This window comes from Mustela erminea, chromosome 5 (genome assembly GCF_009829155.1).
Source record: "Mustela erminea isolate mMusErm1 chromosome 5, mMusErm1.Pri, whole genome shotgun sequence".
In the NCBI taxonomy this organism is placed as follows: Eukaryota; Metazoa; Chordata; class Mammalia; order Carnivora; family Mustelidae; genus Mustela; species Mustela erminea.
The window spans coordinates 33,843,135-33,857,656 of record NC_045618.1 but is presented as its reverse complement, the minus strand read 5'-3'; the positions used below and the strand labels follow the sequence as shown (position 1 = coordinate 33,857,656).

At 48.8% G+C, this 14,522-nt stretch overlaps 1 long non-coding RNA gene across 3 annotated transcripts; it reads right to left on the bottom strand.

The window, feature by feature from the left end:
* Positions 1 to 169: 169 nt before the first annotated feature.
* Positions 170 to 3,440, bottom strand: LOC116590595. 3 transcript variants are annotated; one of them, XR_004285667.1, is made up of 3 exons: positions 2,589 to 3,440; positions 1,223 to 1,411; positions 170 to 263 (listed from the first exon to the last, which is right to left on the bottom strand). It is a non-coding gene; the product is annotated as an uncharacterized LOC116590595 (long non-coding RNA). The 3 variants fall into 3 exon arrangements; XR_004285668.1 differs by having other exon boundaries at positions 1,223 to 1,493; positions 3,092 to 3,440; XR_004285669.1 differs by having other exon boundaries at positions 3,092 to 3,440.
* Positions 3,441 to 14,522: the final 11,082 nt, after the last annotated feature.

Here is a 14,522-nt window from a genome sequence, read left to right as displayed (position 1 = left end):
CCTCCTAAATTTCTCAGGCTGGTGTCCTCAGTGTGTCACCAACACCTAGGCCCATTACCTGCTTTCTCTCGTGCTGTCATCCTCTCTTCTCCACCAAATCCTCTCCATCGTGGCTCAGCTTGGATCCACATAACCACCTCTTTTCTCTCTACCATTTACTCACCCTTTAGAGGGCCTCTCTCATGCCCAGGATGGCATCTCCTTCTCCCATAATCTCACAGATTCTTATCAAAAGACTGAGCACAAAGCAAGTATTCCAAAACCTTAAGGAAAACATAGAGGCAAGATTAAAATGAAATGGGGCAAAACGAGACTAGATCTCTCAGAATAGAGCAAGGGGAAGGAACTGCAACAGAACGCAATAGAATAGAGCCAAGAAGAAGAGTGCGGTTCAGATGGAAAGAAAGGGGGAGAAAACAGAATAGACTAGAACAGCATGGAACAGAATAAAAGAGGATGGAGACAAGACAGTTAGAACTAGACCAGGTCAGGCTGGAACAGAATCAACCAGGATGGAACAGATGAGGTCAGAACAGACTGGAACAAGGTAGAACAGTCTAGAACGGGGTAGAATAGGGTTCACCAGAAGAAAACGGAGTAGGAAAGACTCAAATGGGTCTGAACAGAAGACAGTGCAGTAGAATAACAGCTACAGCCCTCTGTTAGACAACTAAGTGAAACAAAATTCAGTCCATCCATTCAATACATATTTATCAGGTGCTAATCTGGGCTAGGTAATTAAAAAAAAAAAAAACAGACATGGTCCCTTCCCTCCCAGAACATACTGTCCGGTGAAAAGGGGAAAAAAATAAAACACATAGAAACATTAATAAATACATAATCACAAATTATGAATTTCCATGAAATACCATGAAAGAATGGGCAGGAGTCCATGATGAAGAACAACAGGATGGAAGTAATAATATTAATAATAAGGAGGTCAGGAAAACTGAGACCTAAAATTGAGGAGGTACCTGAGACACTCGGAGAACTAGGGAAAAGGACTCTAGGCAGAGGGAAGAGTAAGTACAGAAGCCCAGAGGCAGGAAGGCATTTGGCCTGTTCTGGGAGCTGAACACTCAGTGTGAACAGAGTTCAGGGTGCAAAGCCCAGGATGACAGGACAGCTGGGGAAGAGACAGGCATAGGCCGATGTCATGGTGGGGGGAGGGGTTGGATTTCATCCTAAGTACAATAAGAAGCCTCTGAAGGGAGTTTCATACCTCCTCCTTGGGTGGTGTCAAGGAATGACTTAGGGCAGGGGGACCAGCAGGCATCTTCTGAGGTCATCCGGGTCATGAGGCTGGCGGCTTGGTGCAGAGGGACAGCCGCACCAGAGTGGGAGAGACTCAGCCGACTGGAGAAACATTCTGAAGGTAAGCCCAGACGCCAGACTTGCAGAGGTTTTGGACCTGGGGTGGGCAGAAAGGGGGATCTGAAGAAGCCGCTGGGGTTTGGCTTCTCTTTTCCGAGGTGAAGCTGGGAAGAGATGTTCTGGGAAGGAAAAATCAAGTTTCCTTTCAGGAATCCCGGGGTTCAGATGCCTGGGTCATGTCCAGATAGAGATATCAAGTAGATCTGGACATACAGGCCTGGAGATCTGAGGAGAGTCTGAGCTGGAAATATCAACTGAGGAGTTGTCAGCATATAAACACTGTGAAAATCATATTGCAGGGGTGCAATGCAGAACTCTATCAAAGCACGTTCCGTGGGCTCCTGGCCCTGGAATCCCTCCGGGCGCTTGTTGAACGTACAAGTTGCTGGGCCCCCTGGGGCCACCGAGACAGAGCCCTGGGGTGGGGCTCCAGAGCCCACATGGGTAGCAGCCACCCTGGAGTGTTTGCATGCTGTCTAACACGTGCAAAACCCCGGTCTACAGACAGAACAGAGGGCACTACCTCTCTCACTGAGAAACATGGTCATTTGCCCCTGAAGAGGGAAAACCCAGCAAAGGTGACAGAGAGGGAGTAGCCAGAGAGACAGGAAGAATCGGGGGAGGCTGGCGTCTCACCTAGACGAAACTAGATAAACTAGTTTCGGGGAGAGATGAGAGGATATCAGGACATGTGGTCAAGTGGGCCCCACTCTGCTACGCCGGGGAAGCACGGGACAGCCCCCACACCCCGTGTGGCAGGGCTCACACCTCAGGGCAATGCTGGGCCCCAGTGGAGTGGGGCGAGAACTGAACAGGCCAGAGGAGGACACTTAGATGACAAAGTGGGGGAGTGGAATGGGCCATAGCAAGATCTGTTGCCAAATCAGTGAACGTTTGGGGACAGATCAAATTTCACACGTGATTTTTATCCTCTCTGGTAGCCGCCCCAGGAGGCCTCTGGCTGGGGGAAGCGGACATGCTGGTGGTCAGGTGGTTCTCTCCAGGTCCCAAGATGGCTTCCTTTTCCCACCTTCCTCTCACAGGAGTCAGTAGTCCTCTCCCAACCCTGAGAAATCACCCTGATACCCCAGCCCCTTACCCCAGGCTTGTCCCAGCTGCTGTCTCTCCCCTCTCCAACCAGAGCCCTTAACAGGCCGCAACCAACTGTTGTAGGAGCTGGAGGCCCCCTCCCCGCTGCACCCCCGGGGCCTCACCTCCAGGAGTGAGTTGCTGAGGCCGCCATTTCTTACACACACAAAACAGGGTGACAAGATGTCACTTCCTGGCATCCCAGGGGTCATCCTGACCACTGGCCAAGCTGCTGCCTGGTGGAGCCAGAGCCCTGAACCTCAACAGGGAGAGGATATGAAATGTGCACCTTTTGAAAGACACATTCAACTTTCACATTCATAAAACAGAAACTGGAAACCTATGGCTTTCATAACGCAAACCTCAGAAAGCAAGCCAGCAACATTTCCTTGTTGGTGAGGTTCCTGAAAACAAACAGAGATTTTCAACTGGGGACAAACTGCTGGGGGATCTTTCAGAATCCAAGTTGGTGAGATGTTTACGTTTTTCGAAAGGTTAAATATTATGGGAAGGCGGTGACAGGAGTGAGTCCCCCCAACCCACCAACCTCCACTGGCTTCCCCTAGGTCTGAATCCGATTCTGTTACAAGTGTACTCCCCCAGCCCACGTCCAGGAAGGGCCACACACCTCGGAAGACCTGAGGAGCCCCTGTCATCCATCTGGAGGCAAATTCCTGGCAAGGAGCAGCTGGGAGAGACTTCACAGAAGTCCCTGAACCTCTCAAGAAGAATCTGCAGCAGCAGAGGGATTTTCCCCAGGAGAGCAAACGACAACAGAGCGCCTGTTTGTTTTCGATGCAGGAAGGAGCCGGAACATCTGCTCCAAGAAGCCACTTGAAAGATAATCAGGCAGCAATGTTGGCAAAACAGCTGTGTGGCAGGCAGGGAAGGGGGCGGCCAGGAGCTGGGAGGGTGGGGGGAGTGGGAGGAGGGAAGCTAATGCCTGAGCTAGGCGGGCAGCCACGGGCCCAGGACCCCTGCTCTCGGCTGGAAAAGCCCCGCCCCGGCCCCGCCCCCGGCCCTGGCCCCGCCCCCCAGCCCTCAGGGCTCGGTCTTTCGCGGAGAGCAGCTCATCTGGGTGGGGGACAGGAAGGGGGCGACGGGGGCGACGGGGGCGACGGGGGCGGGGGGAGGGGTGGCGAATGTGTCGCTCTGCAGAGGTCCCGGATTGGATGGTCCTCCTGAAGAAATGCTGGGTTTGTTCCAGATTTCCTGCAGGAGTCAACTCAATTTATAGGATGAGCCTGACACTGTTGAATGTTTCCTACACCTGTGGCCCTGGGAAGCCTCTAGGGTTAAAGAAATCACATGCTCGCGCCTTTTTGTTCCAGAAAAGGCCATTGCAGTTCAGTACCATCCTTTCCCGCATGACTTAGACGGGACTCAACTCTGCCCCCTTGTTAACCTGTGACAGAGCAGACACAGTTCCTCCGAATTCCCATTCTTTGTCTTGTAAAGGAGGAGCTACTGAATGAGTAGCTACTAAATTTCACGTGTGATTTTTATCCTCTCTGGTAGCAGCCCCAGAGGCCTGTGGCTAAGGAAAGCGGACATGCTGGTGGTCAGGCGGTTCTCTCCAGGTCCCAGGATGGCTTCCTCTTCCCACCTTCCTCCCACTGGAGTCAGTATCCCTCTCCCACCCCTGAAAATCACCCTGATGCCCCAACTCCCTCCCTCAGGCTTGTCCTGTTTTGTCCCCCCTGGTCAAATAGAACATTTTATCAACTAAACAGTTAAATTTCTTTCATCTGCCTCAGCCCCCACCAAGATGAGAAGCTCCCTCAACCAGAATACAGCCCTTCCTTAACTGCCCCTTGGGCTGGGCTCAGGGAAAGGCATTCTCCTATGCACTGTGCCTTTGAGTCAAGTCCATCCTGAATGAAGTCGTGTTGGCTCTTTGCCTACAGGAGGTGAAGGTCCTCCGATCACCTCCTGCAGTCCAGCTTGCTCAGTGCCTAATGTGACACCACACGAACCACTCTTTGGGACTAAGAAGACACGAAACCACCGAAGACCCAGGATTCTATCTGCCACTCACCTAGAGGACAAAGAAGCAAGTCACTACTCAGTGAGCTCATACTGGGAATTGAGCTCTGCAGGGTTTGGCTTGACAACCCCTAAGCCCAGGGCCAGGCAGGGTGGGGGTCCCTCAGGCCAGTGCCTGCTCACTTTTCTTTCCAAAAAACTGTTCAGGTAACCCAAAGAAAGGCAATAAAAAGAGAATGGAGAAACGCAAAACAGAGACAAGAAACAGAAAAAAAAAGATAATTCAAGATATATATATAAATTCTATTCTATTTCTATATACTAGCAATGAACACATAGACAGCAATATGGTAAATACAATACCACCTGTAATTGCTCCCCCCAAGAAGGGATACTTAGAGTGTAAATAAAATAAGAGTTATAGGCTGAAACTATATAGTGTGGATGAAAGCAATCAAAGATAATAAATGGAGAAACATGCTGTATTCGTGGATAGGAAGACTCACCCTAGTAAAATTGTCAGTTCTTCCAAACTGATTACAGATTTAACACAATTCCTATTGAAATCCCAGCAAGGTTTTTTTGTAAGCAAGATTATTCTAAAATGTATAGGAAAAGACAAAAAAAATGAAAACAGCTAAGACAATGTTTAAAAAGAAGACTAAAATGGGCAGAATCAAATTTCAGGCTTAGGTGCTCACTGTAATCAAGACTGGATAGCTATGGCAGAGGGAGAGCCAGCCAGATCAATAGTACAGGTCAGAGAACCCAGAAACAGACCCGAGCAAGTATGCTCAATTGATTTTGATGAAGGGGCAAAAGCAGTTCAATGCAGTAAAGGTAGCCTGTCCAAGGGCTGGTGTTGGAACCCACAGGCTTGCTGGGTTGGCTTTCAGACTCCCCTGTGTTTTTGGAGAACCCAAATAATGCATGAAGCGAAAAGAATATAAGGAACCCAAGGCGATTCAGTTGCTGTACAAAATTAAGGGGCAGCGGGAAGGGGAGGAGGAAGGAGAGCGTGAGGCAGAAAACACCTGATCTTGAGCAGAGAGCTGGTGGGAAAGCGTCAGGTGTGTTTAGATGGGGGGAGGCTGTGCAGCTGCTACAGGGCCAAGAGGATGGAAGGAAAGACAGGAAAGACAGTGGAATTTTAAGGAGGGTCAAAACGTGGATTTCCGGGGCGCCTGGGTGGTTCGGTGTGTTAAGCCGCTGCCTTCAGCTCAGGTCATGATCTCAGGGTCCTGGGATCGAGTCCCGCATCAGCCTCTCTGCTCAGCAGGGAGCCTGCTTCTCTCTCTCTCTCTCTCTGCCTGCCTCTCCGTCTACTTGTGATCTCTGTCTGTCAAATAAATAAAATCTTAAAAAAAAAAAATGAATTTCCTTTAATGCCCTGTCAGAGATCCAGTAAAGACTGAAATCGGCTTTATTGTATTTTCTAATTTTTTAAAGATTTTATTTATTCATTTGAGCGAGAGAGTAAGTGTGAAGCGGGGGTGGGGAGTGGGAGCCGAGAGACAAGCAGGGGCAGGGAGCCCATGGCGGGACTGGATCCCGGAACCCTGGGATCATGACCTGTGCTGAAGGCAGACCTTGACCAACCGAGCCACCCAGGTGCCCTGTGTTTTCTAGATTATGGTTTAACGTGATGGCACAGTGAGACTGGGCACTATGGGGCCTGACCTTATACTAGAGTTATGCATTCTTCTCACCACCTTCTCCATCAGCTCTGCAGAGAAGCCACGCTGTGGAGTGGTGGACAATGCGGGCCACGCCCCTCCAGGCTGGGCGTAGACCCTCAGAGGCACCTACCTGCAGATCATGCTCCCCTTCAGCTCTTTACAGTCCTCAAGGGTGGCACAAAGACATCCAGTTGGTGGTGGGGAGCCCTTTCTTGGCAATGTTAGTGATTAAAAAGTGACACAACAGGTGGGTTCTTTAGGAAGGCCAATTAGGTAGTGATGTGCAGAATAGGTTGATGAGGGGAGAGATTGAGCACGTGCACAGGTGAGCATTGTGCCCCCCGACACAGTGTCTGGGACAGAGTATGTTCTTAGTAAATATTTGACTGAGAGCTGGCCCAAGATTTGCTGATGTGCGCTAGGATAAAGGCAACAGAAATGGAAAAGAATTGACGGGTGTGAATGCAGGGCTCTTGAAAAGGACATGACCACCAGATCTCGGGCACTGGAGCCTGGAGAGACCTTTGGCTGCAGTAAGAAGGGAGGGAGACCAGGCATGGACAGATGACCACAGTGTGGGGTCCTCTGAGTGGGTGGTGCTGTTGGGCTAGCTGAGTAAAGCTATCCAGTGGGTGGGTAGACATGGGGTGCTGGGGATCCTCCCCACCTCTGTTCTCGCCTTTAGCCTTTCGGCTTCTCTCTGCTTCTGCCCCCTTCTTTTCTGCTCTCTCTGTGCGCACACAAATTCCACAAGCACGAGTGAATTTTAAGAGACCAAGAACTAACTCAGGGAGACTCATGCAAAGGGCTCTAGCTGACTGGCGTCCACAGGCCTCCTTGGCCACCTTCAGTGGGTGATATATTACAGAAATACATTAAGGGGCCGTCCCGCTGACAGCAAGCTAAGGTACTATGTCAAGGTACCAGCCCTGGGATGATGTACGTCCCCCATAGATCAGGACACCATCGCTCTGATTACACTTCAGCACTGCGTGTCGGAGCACCACGGGGCTGTGATGGACGGTGGGGATCCATCACCAGCCGATGGCCCATTCCCAGCCCAACATTCATAGTCAGAGGTGATTTAGGGGCCGTGCTGGGATACCTCCCAAGATGCACACACAGCAAAACTGGACTCTTTCCTTTCCACTAAGAGAAGTTTAGGGAGAGAAACACTTGTAGCATATAACGTCAAGGCCAAGGGTTCCGGAATCAGACAGCCCTGACTTCAAATCCCCGACTTTTCCACTTAAAAGCTATGTGACCTTGGGGCACATTTTCCTCCCTCCTGGAGGTCATTGCCTTGCATATAAAATGAGGGCGATGATACTGTCCTCCCCGGATTCGAGTGAAGCTCCAATAACATAATATAGGTAAAGCATGCAGCACAGTTTCAAGGTCCTGGGACCACCCCTCTACCCCCTGACCTGTTCAGGGTGCACACAGCAGCTGCAACCCCCAGTCTCCTACACACACTCTTCACCGGCACCCCCTTTCCCTTCATCTCCCTCCTTCCATCCCTGATGGCTCTGTGGCCAGGGGGGCAGGTCCCCAAGGACACCCATCTCAGGTCAGCCATCCAGCCTGACTTTCAGGATTGCCCATCAATCCTCTCCCCACTCATTCTTCATTCAGTTGGTAGGTGTCAAGCACCCACTAGGTGCCAGACCCTGTTCTAGGCACTGAGGACACAGAAGTGAATGAAACAAATGAAAACGCCTACAGTCACGAGTCAACTCCCTTGCGTCCATCAAGTAATCTGTCCGTCTTGGGGTAGGAGCCCTGCCTGAGGGCCCTGTGAGCACAGCCTTGACCCAGACAGACTAGGAGATGACCGTGACTTTTAACCGTGCAAGGAGAATGGCATCATGACAGCTTTCTCGGGGACCGTGGCTATTCCTTCCCTCCTCTGATCCCGAGCTGCTGAAGCCCAGAGAGGGATGGTGAGTGACCTAAGGTCACACAGGGGGCGTCAGGTTGAGTCAGGGCTGGAACTCAAACTCCTCAGAACTTTAAAGTTGACCTTTAGATCTTAATTGCGCAGCATCCCATCTTCCTTGTCTCTCAGGTAAAGGAGCCCCTGGATTCCTGTCCTTAGGCAAATTCCACCTCCCTGGAGAGAGAAGCTACAGGTGCATGAAGAATTAGAACTTACATCATGCTAACATGGGATACCTCATTCATCCTCGCATGGCCCCGGGGCGTGGTGGGGGGCAAGCACCCCATGATTCCATTTTATAGTTGGGAGGACTGAGGGCAGGAAATCGGGTCACAGACTCTGTCAGTTCGGCCTCTTCTCCACACTGCGTACAGAGGAGTAGAAAACTGAGTCACTGCACACAACACACACACACACACACACACACATACACACAGCTTCATTTTTAATATTTAACCATATTTTTAGTATGGTAACCATATTCCTGTATTTTTAAATTTTTTTTTTTTTTTAGATTTTATTTATTATTTGACAGAGAGACACATGAGAGAGAGGGAACACAAGCAGGGGGAGTGGGAGAGGGAGAAGCAGGCTTCCTGCTCGCAGGGAGCCTGATGCAGGGCTCAATTCCCGGACCTGGGGATCATGACCTGAGCTGAAGGCAGATGCTTAACGACTGAGCCACCCAAGCGCCCTTAAATATTTTTTAAAGATTTGATTTACTTATTTGAGAGAGACGGAGGGAGATCATGAGCCCTGGGAGGGACAGAGGAAGAGGGACAAGCAGACTCCAGCTGGGATATGACATGAGCTAAAGTCAGATGCTCACCTGACTGAGCCACCCAGGTGTCCCTTAAATATTGTTTGATATACGCTTTTAAAAAATGTATTCTACAACAGGGGCGCCTGGGTGGTTCAGTGGGTTAAAGCCTCTGCCTTCGGCTCAGGTCATGATCTCAGGGTCCTGGGATCGAGCCCCTCATTGGGCTCTCTGCTCAGCGGGGAGCCTGCTTCTCCCTCTCTGCCTGCCTCTCTGCCTACTTGTGATCTCTGTCTGTCAAATAAATAAATAAAATCTTTAATAAAAAATGTATTCTACAACATAAATACATGCTATTTATCAACCCTTTGTTGTCATAGGTGTTAATGATTTCTAATATTCAGGTCTGATAAATAAAATTGAGATGAATATTCTGATACTGTCTCCAGGGTTTTCTTCCAACGGATTCCTAAAAGTAGAGCAGTTGGATCAAAGCTATGAAAACTGAAATTCTTCTGGAAAGATTGTGCCAATTTATGTTCCAATTTCGTCACCTGGTCGCTAACATTTACGCAGCCAGCAACAGCAACATCCATCCCAACAATCAGACAGGTGAAAACAGAATCTTGTCTTATTTTGCATTTCTTTGGCAAATAGTAAAATGAAATATTTTTTTCATACGTTAGCCATTTGTACATCCTAGTTCATGAATGTTCCTTGTCAAATTTTCTAATGAGATGTTAGCACTTTTTTTTTTAAAGGCTTTGTAAAAGCTCTTTATACATCAAGGCCATTAACCTTTTTCCATATCTGTTGCAAATATTTTTCTCAGTTTGTCGCTTCCTTTTTCACTTTTGCAGTTTCTTCTTAAATACATATCAGGAGGTTTAGGGTAGGCAATTGCTTTTGTCATTTCTTCAATTGTTTTTGAGCTTAAATGGATGTTCTCTAATTTAAATGTTCCCTTGTGTTTTCTTCTATTGTTATGGGTTTCTTTTGTCTCATGCTCTAATTATTTGAAATTTCCTTTAGAAAAAGGTATAAATGACTGTCTCCAAGTAGTCAGTTTTCTCAACACCCATTGTTAATCCGAGTCTTTCCTACTGATTTGTAATGCTTCCCTTGAACTCGTGTTGCTTTTATGCCTGTAGTAAAGTTGGTTTTACAGTTATCCATTATGTCCTCTTGATGCCCCGTGTTCCTGGAGCTCGTACATTGACAGGGACAGTTGCTCTACCTTTAAAATAAAACTTAATATTGCTAAGCAAGCCATGCCTCCTGTTCTTAAAAGTACGTGAGCTATTTTTAGTTTGTTACTTTTTCAGACTCATTTTAGAGTTGTCTTGTCAGATTACCAAATGTTTCCATTGAGATTCTTACCATATTTTTGCCAGATCAACATATTAATTCAGGAAAAATAAATGTCTTTTCATTGTTCCTTTTTCCCCCAAAGCCAGTTGTGTTCTCCACTTACTTGAAAGTTTTCTTACACAAAACTAATAAAGTTTTGTGGCTTTGTTCATGAAAGTTCCACCCCATCCTCATGGAGAATCATTCAGAGGTAGATTATGTTTTTGTTTGCTTTTATCTTCCAACTGGTTATTGTGGGTATGCAAGGAATTGGTTTTTGTATATTCATCCAGGGAGGAGGATATATCTGTATATTATCGGGGAAGAAAATATCCTCACCAGCAATGTTCCCAATGATGAGTCACAGGAAACCCAGGGAGAGCAAAAGAAGAGCTGTTCCCCCCAAGAGACTCAGCCCATCCATCACTCTGGACAGGGGAATAAGCAGCAGGCGCGGTGATGTCCAGGCCTCTGGCAAACTCTTAGAAGTGCTATACACACATTTTATTGTGTCTTTTAATCTCAGAATGAGGCCGAAGGAAGCTGTTGGTGGATCAGGCTGTGTCTGAGTGTGAGTGGGGGACTGGGGGCCACACATCTGGCCAGGAGAGCCCGCGTGCACACAGGGGTGCCTGAGTCCTGCCCCACCTGCCCTTGAACCATGCATGCTGAGAACAAGGAGAGACACTCAGGGATCATGGAGCTCATGGGCTGGCCAGACACCGGCTCCTAGGAAGGGCTGCGGGAGGGAAAGGGTTTTTACCCCTGCATACCGCCCACAGTGGAAACGTTGTGTGCCCACCTGCGCCAGCCCTCTACTCCCGCCCACACCCCCTTTGGACTATGGAACTTTTGCTTCTGCGTTTTGCTGAAGTACATATTTATATGCTCTCATGAAAGAGTGTATTGGGCAGAGGAAATGGAAAACTTGGGGCCTGATTCATACTTAGCAGTACTTAGAAAGCCCCAGAACAGCCCCCATGGTGGGGATCCACCCACCCACCCAGCTGCCTCATGATGGACGTCCCAGTTTGCTAATGGTGGCCATGTGGATGACATAGCCATGGGGAAGCCCTGTGGCATGGCCCTCCTTATTGTAGCCATAAAGGCTCAGATTTCAACAGAGCCTTGGACCCCAGATGTCAGTTACACAGAGGTTTCCAAGTGCTTTTTAAGCAATGGAAATCTTTTTTTGATTAGAAGCCCTTATGAAACCCTAGTCATTAGAACAGATATAAATGGAACTGCCTTCAGTTGCATGGGGGGAAAAAGTCCTAAATCTCCCTACACAAGCATGCATGCGTGTGTGTGTGTGCGTGCATGCTCTCTCTCTCTCTCTCTCTCTCTCTCACGCACACATACACACACACATATACACTTGGAATCAAGTGTGTCATCCTGCGAAGGCACCGGGGACATTCCTACACACTGCTAGAATGGTGCCAGACACAGACCTCTTTTTAAGGGTGGGGAACTGAGGCCCAAATGGAAAACAACTCTGTATGAACATCAAGCAGCATCTTAATGGTAGATGTAGGGCTGGAATCCTGGCGTTGCTTGTCATCCCAAGACCAGTGCAGAGACAGAAGGGCTGTGCTCATGGAGTTTAACTTGGGAGTCGGGGAGTGATGAAGAAGCACGACTAAGGGCTGTCAGGCTGTTCACTTGGATAGCGTGGTCTCGCCTGGAGACCTGCTCCTAATCACAACACTTGTAAGAATGCACTGGAGTCCTGAGTTACTCATGGAATCAATTAATCCAGGCGAGCTTGAGAGCCAAGGGTCAAGGCTCCAGCTTCTGCCCTGGGTGTCACTGTGCCAGGGACCTTGGGCCAACGACTGTCTGACTTGAGTTTGACTCATGATCTCCGGGATCCCTTCCAGCTCCCGTGCTCCACATCCAGCCAGTGCATGAAGCTTTCTGACCTACAGCTGATGCAAGAACTCCTTTAAGGAGCCAAAGGTCTCTATTTGGGGAGTGACCTCAAAGAGCAGATGGAGGAGTCTGAAGATGGGGGCGGGGGGAGCAAGGCCGCTAAGGCCATTGTGGGGGTGGGGCAAGGCCACCCTACTCTGTAGGAAATGAAGAAAGAAACGGGATTACTCAGAATGAGGAAAGAGAGAGAAACAGAGAAAAGGGGGAAATTGGAAAGCAGAAGATGGTAAAGAGCTGTGAATGTCTGGAGTGGTGCGTTGGTCAAAGGGACACTTTAAGAATGGAAACACCTGCTGTTGAACTTGAAGTTGTTTACAATGATGTGATGTAAATCCTTCCTTTATTCCCACCCCCATCCCACCCTATGTCTTCAAATCAGTCTGTCTCACTCATGAATGCTTTGTGCCAGTGAGCTGTTCCACGGAAAATGAGAAGAGACTGAGATGCCCATCTGGGTGTGAGAAACCTGAGGCAGCAGGATCCAGGAGGCTATGTGTCCCCTAAAAAGTCTCAGAAACCTCAGGGTCCCTAAGCCTCCACAGAGAAGGAATTTTCAATGGTCTAAGTACATCTCACCTGGATTCAAGAGGCAAAGAAGCTCTCACATAACACATAAGCTGATTTCAGTCTTATAAAATACTTGTGTTATACCTATCACATGTCCAACCATGGGCTGTAGGAACCCCAAGACACAAAAGGCAGGAGTCATGACATTTCACTGTGTCTGATCAGGACCTCGGGAGCAGATGAAAGACGGAGGTTCCCCAGTCTAATGCCATACCCTTTGACTCAGCAGGACTTTGACAGGCCCTGGGATGTGCTGATGACATGATCCCAGCCTTCAAGGAGTTTACAATGTCATTGGCGACTTAAGTAACAGGATTCACTCTGGCCTTCTTCTGGTCACTATTGGTCAAGAGTGGTTCCTATTAGTTCCTGTTGGTCAAGAGTTCCCAGGCCAAGCAGAGAACAACCAGTCACAATGGAGATCCATAAGTCTTTACCTCAGATCTCAGATGGCCAACATCACTGGCAGAGCAGCTCTTCTCTGCCACTGTGAGCCCAGGGGAATGCTGTCCCTTCTAGATGGAAAAGCATTGGCTTGAGTTCTAGAACGTATAGTACATGCCTTGTTCTTGTGTCCCAGCCTGTTTCCAAGACCTGACTCCTTTCCTACCAGGACCAATGATTCCTCCTGCCCTTCTCTGCCTCAGCTGGACCCTCTGAAGCACCCCTGGCTAGCCTGCCCTACAGCCCTTCTTCTAGGACTCCCCTCTGAACACAGTTTTGTTGCGGGCAATGTGACGGAATATTGGAAGACGGTGAGAAGGATTTCTTTAATATAGCCAAGCATAGCTAGAGATGTGGAAGCCAGTCAGGGATCAAAGAAAGCATCAAGAGGTACACCCAGGCAGTTAGCTCAATGAAAGGGAGAGGGTTCTACAGGCTGGGTTGGGGCCAGTCTTCTGAGGAGGTAAAATGGAATCACAATAGAAAAAAAAAAAAAAGAAGAAGAAGAAGAAAAGAAAGGAACCAGTTTCATTTGTGAAACTATTCACTCACTCATTTGTGCAACAACATGTGTTGAGGCCCTTCTGTACAAGGATACAAGTATAAGTGAGCTCAACCTTTTTCTTAAGAAGCATACCATCTACTAGGGGATGGCATGGTCCTTAGAGGTTGGCAAGACTCTGAGCATCAGAAATCGGTAGAAAGACATTCTAGGCTCGGGGAACAGCTGGAGCCCAAGCAGGAAAGCAAGACTCAAGGACCAGTGGGCTGGGCAACTTGGATAGAAGAGAAGGACATGGAAATATGTTCTAATTCGAGATCCTTCCTATGCACTGAGGCGGGCCCAGGCCACGTGCTGGGGACTTAGGGTGAATAAGGCAATCTCTGCCTTCCTTTGCCAGGACTTATACCATCATTCTAGAAAGTGCAAGGAGGCCACACAGTAGCCAGCTCCCCTTCTCAAAGCGTTGTACACAATCAGCATGGGTTACGCAGCAGACCCAGGCAGCTTCATATCCCAGCAGAGGACAGGACAGCAACCACTACAGGGACAGCCGGCAGGGAGGGCCCTAGCCACCTAACAGGAGACAAACTTTGGCGGGGAGGAGATAACCTCCCTGCATCGCTGGTAAGTCCCTGGTTCTGCCTGAGAGAGGCAGATCCTTAAGGAAAAGAGCCCCAGAAAAACCAATAGCAGGGCTGGTGCTTTTGAAGACATGCTAACCAAAGTATACAGACATAAAACCCCTACAAAGGCAGGGGAGGGTAGAATCCCAAAGCGTACAGCTTGCCCTAGCAAAATGGCCCTGGTCAGAGCAGGTCAGGGACTAGGTCCCCTCTCTGAGATTTATGTAGTGAAGCCTTCTCATGTCAGGGCTGGGGAATCATGGGCAGTTTT